The sequence below is a fragment of the Gracilinanus agilis genome, chromosome 3 (genome assembly GCF_016433145.1).
Source record: "Gracilinanus agilis isolate LMUSP501 chromosome 3, AgileGrace, whole genome shotgun sequence".
In the NCBI taxonomy this organism is placed as follows: Eukaryota; Metazoa; Chordata; class Mammalia; order Didelphimorphia; family Didelphidae; genus Gracilinanus; species Gracilinanus agilis.
The window spans coordinates 43,387,111-43,391,947 of record NC_058132.1 but is presented as its reverse complement, the minus strand read 5'-3'; the positions used below and the strand labels follow the sequence as shown (position 1 = coordinate 43,391,947).

Sequence of the window (4,837 nt, the reverse complement as noted above, 5' to 3'; positions counted from 1 at the left end):
GGTTATGTAGGCTTTTTTTTTTTTATATATAACAAAAGAATTTTTATTATGAAGGGTCAGGAACATCCCTATCCCTGTAACTTAAAAAATGTGGGTAGGGGCAATAGAAAGAAAAGTAAATCAAAACATTTATTCAGACAAGCTTCATTTACCTTCTCCCCTAGGCTAGCACATACCAATATCCTAGCCATTTCTAAAGAGAGTAGGGACAAGGATCAGTTTAGTCCAGGCTTCAGGACATTCTCACATCCATCTCTTATGCACTGGAGCATCCCAAAGTAAATCAGTTCTTTCTACTGGATATTAGTGGATTCCTATCCTTCAGTGAGAACATTGGTTTGAGATGGAACTATGGGCATCATCTCAGGTGGGGGTCCACTCTCTTCCTTAAGGTGGCCTTGATACAAATGTCGAAGATGGGCCAGCTCTCTCTCAGGTGGCTGCTGCCATGTGTACCATGGATACCAGGCAGTACCTGCAGCTAGGGCAGGAGCCATTGGCGTACAGCCCACAGCTCCATGGGAATTGCTGAAATCAGTATCCCGTGGCTGTACCAGTGGGATATGGTAGTTGAGTAAGCCATGGTCTCTGGCCTTCATGATAGCCTCTGTCGGCTTTTTATGCTGCTTCATATGACACCTGTATATGGGGCATGGAAGATGACACCTGTGTGAGCACAGACAAACTGCTCCAAGAGCTTCACATTTCTAAAATCCACGTGGAGCTTCTGATCCCGGCAGATGGGGCAAGGGTTTCCAGAAACTTTATTCCCTCTAATGCATGTCCTTCGGGTTCGCTGTGGTGGGATGCCACCTTTGTGGTTGCGTCGATAGTCAGCCCAGACTGGATGGGAGCCATAATGAGAGATGTATTCTTCTGTCTCCAGATATTCCCAGGGAGCATCCTGATAAGGGGAGACTGGGGTGGAAGAGTCTTCCTCAGGGGGAGCTTTGGTACACAGTGCCCAAGGAGTAGCCTGCACCCAGCGGACACCTTCGATAGGTGTGAGGCCTGGGAGCCACCTAAGTAGCAGGGTTAGGAGAGAGGATGCCATCTTGGCGTACGGCTAAGGGAGGAATGGGGGCTATGTAGGCTTTTGAATGCCAAACAGGATTTTATATTTGTTGTAAGATCACTTGGCAGCTGAATGGAGGATGAATTGTAGTGCAGAGAGACTTGAGACAGAGAAACTAATGTAATAATCCTGGCATCAGGTGATGAGGACTTGTACCATGTTTGTGGCAGTATGAGAGGAAAAGGAGGGAGCTTAATATAAAAGATTTTAAAGACAAAATTGACAAGTCTTGGCAACACATTAGATATAGAGGGTGGGAGAGAATGAAGAACTGAGGATGATACTTGGGTTGCCCTCAACAGTACTGGGATTTTTCTGAGGAGGATGGCTTGGAACTGGGTATGCTGAATTTAGTTTTGGATCTGACTTTAGGATGTCTTTGAGATATTTAATTGGAAATATCCAATAGGCAGTTGGAGATAAGTCTGGAGATTATCAGATAAGTTGTGACTGGATTCATAGAGTTGAGAATCATCAGTAGAGAGATGATGATGGAATTCATAGTAGCTAATGAGAGTACTAAGAGAAATGGTATAGAAGGAGCAGAGAAGAGAGGTTCAAACACGATCTTGTTGAAGATTTAATAAAGGAGATCTAAGAAAGGTGAGATAGGTTGGAAGAGAACCAGGAGAGAGAAATTTCATGAAAACCTAGGGAGAAGAGAATATATCAAGGAGAATAGGGTGTTTGACAGTATCAGAGGCTTCAGAAGTTCAAGTTCAAGAAGAATGAATATTGAGAGAAAAGGCTGTTAGATTTGGCAAATAAAAGTTTGTATCTACTAGGTCTGTATCCCAAAGAGATTTTTAAAAAATGGAAAAGGACCTGCTTTTACAAAAATTTTTATAGCTGCTCCTTTGTGGTGGGAAAGCATTGGAAATTGAAGGGATGTCCATCATTTGGAGGTATGGCTGAACAAATTGTGGCATTTGATGGTGATGGAATACTGTTTTACTTAGGAATGATGAAGAGGATGATTTTAGAAAGAGTTGGAAAGACCTACATGAACTGTTGCAGGGTGAAAATAAGTAGAACCACAAAAATATTGCACACAGCAACAGTTATTAATTACTAGCGTAGATATTAGCTACTCTCAGCAATGCAATGATCTAGGACAATTCTGAGGGACTAATGAAGAAATATGTTCTCCACCACCAGAGAAAGAACTGTTGGAGTAGGAATGCAGATGAAAGCATATGATTTTTTTCACTTGTTTATTTTGGTATATTTTTTGGGGTTTTGGTTTGAATAATATGGAAATAAAAAAAATAAAGGTTTGGTTGAATGACAAGGTTAGAAAGCAAACTGCAAAGAGTTATGAAGAGAGTGAGAGGAAAGCAAGTGAAGGTATCTGATATAGACAACCTTTCCCATTTTAGCCACAAGAGGAGAGAGATGTAGCTACAACTATGGGAATGACTGGATCTAGTGAATGCCTTTTTGAGTATGGAGGAAGACATGGGCACATTTGTGTCTAGGCAAAAGGGAGAGATTTTGGAAATAATTGAGAAAGTGGGACGACAGGATGAATTGGAACACTTGTGCATGTAAGGACTTGATTTGTCAATTTAAAAGATCCAAATGATTATGCGAGAGGGGATAATGACAAAGACCTCTGGGTATTGTGAGAGTATAGCAGGGAGCTCCCAGTAAATAGCCTCAAATTTTTTTTTCCAATAAAAAATGAGGCTCCAGGTTCCCAGCTGAGAGTGTGGGGGAAAGGGCAGGAAAGATGTGAGGAGGGATGAAAAGTTTTGGAATAACTACTGTGGTGAATGGGATAGTGAGTTAATTAGGTATAAAAGGATTACCTTGCAGAAGTGAGGCCCCAGTTGAAGTGACATAGCATAAATTTGTAGTGAACCCAGTTGGTATACTTTTATGATTTTTTCTAGCTTTGTTCAGCTATAAATATTAAGGAGCAAAGGTCAGAATGGTCAAAGGTTGAAATTTGAGAAGTGGGTGAAAAGGGATTGTCTTGAGGTCCTCACTTGATACAAACACTTCATGCAAATATGTTTCTAAATGTTTTTGTTTCAGTCTTTCTAACTGACTTTTAGTTAATGTGGCTCTCTTTGACCTTAGCTCCTTGTCATTAAGATTCTTATTATTTGGATCAAAGGGATTCCCAAAAATGAAACAATGACTATGAGAAACAACTGAGCTATATGGATGGAGTCCTGGCTGGCCTGGAGGACCTTGGTTTTGCATTCTCAACTGTGCAGTAGATTCCTGCATGACCTTAAGCAATTTTCTTAATTCTCTTTCTTTAGTGAAGAAATTATTTTTAAGGATTTTTATTTTAAGTTCTATGATCCTATAATGTAAAGATAGCTATTAACTTAGAATTTTCTCTTTACATTAGGTCCTTTTTTAGGGGTTCTCATTCTCAGAAATCTGGGTCTTTGCATCATCAATATCATTTTTTGGTGCCTGAGAATTTTCTCTTAACAGTTTGTCTTGGTGAAGTGAAAGAATTTTCTCACCTGTACAACAGCTCAGGGCTATTTCTTGCAATTCCTAGAGAGCTGAAGGTGGCTTGTAGTCCCTGAAGTCATATACTAATTTTTTATGGAATTATTTCATTACTCTATCATCATCTTCCAGAGAGGAAAACTGTAAGGCTTCTTTGTTTTTTGATTTTTCTAAAAACTATTTGGGGTAAAATGGTTCGGTTGACATTGCATTTCTTTTTGAAAGCATGAAAGAAGAGGTGGAATTATGCTCACCTGTTTCTATAACATGCTATCATGGATTGTTATACTTTAGTTTTGAGGTGGATGTTTAAAAATTAGATGCAGAAGGAAGTGTTCATGCTTTCCTCACCTTTTTGGAAGAATAGGGGAGAAGAAAACATACTTTCTGGAATCCCTTGCCTTTCTTTTTCCAGTTTTCTAGGTTGCTGACTGCCAGCTGGCTGAAGTAGATGTGCCTTTTGATGATATCAAGGTGTCTTTAGAGTATATCAGAGGATGGACTACTGAAGGTGGAAATGTTCATGTTCAGGTGTCAAAGCATTTGCTGAGTACCACATGCTGTTGATATGCTTACTGCAGTGATTTATGATTCCTAGAAATTTATGTCTTTGATCTAGCTGTCATCAATATAGATTTCAGTGTTGTCTGGGTATCTCATTCTAATGATTCCCTTTAAGCCCTCAGTATCAAAACATACCCCTGCTTCCTTGAAGCACTTTCCTCTTCAGTCTTCATTGCTTCCTTAAACTTTTTCAGAATTGAGAACTTGCTAAAAAGGATCCATGGGAGAATGTCTGTTGGACCCAGCTCACCTGCTCTAAGGTGATCTAAGCTTGATCCAGCTTTAGCTTTTTTTTTTTTTTTGACACCCCAAATTTACTTTTGAATATTGGTGATACAGGATGGGTACAGCTACATTTTTGTGTTCGGTTTTCTTTGAAGATAATAGAAGCCATCTCTTATTTTAAGAAGATTATTGTTCTAAAGCATTTGAATAAATAAAACACTTATTAAGCTTTTCTGTGTCAGACCTTATGCTAAACTTAGAGGACTCAATCACAAGCAAGAAGACAGTCCCTGTTCTCCCGTTTATATTCTGTTTAAAAAAATTCTTTTAATGTTACTGTTTTATGCTTCTTTTCTTGTAGGTTGTCTTTTACTTTCAAGTATTTGCTTTCCTAATCGTTTGTTTCTTCCTTGAGGCTTGCCATTGTATTTTCAAGTTTTCTATTCATTATTTTGGCTGTGCTGAAGGTAAATTCTTATTTCATAATTCTGATTTCTC

At 39.1% G+C, this 4,837-nt stretch overlaps 1 pseudogene; it reads right to left on the bottom strand.

Annotated features, from left to right (window-relative positions):
* Positions 1-314: 314 nt before the first annotated feature.
* Positions 315-1,906, bottom strand: LOC123240264 (annotated as a pseudogene).
* Between the last annotated feature and the right edge of the window lie 2,931 nt (positions 1,907-4,837).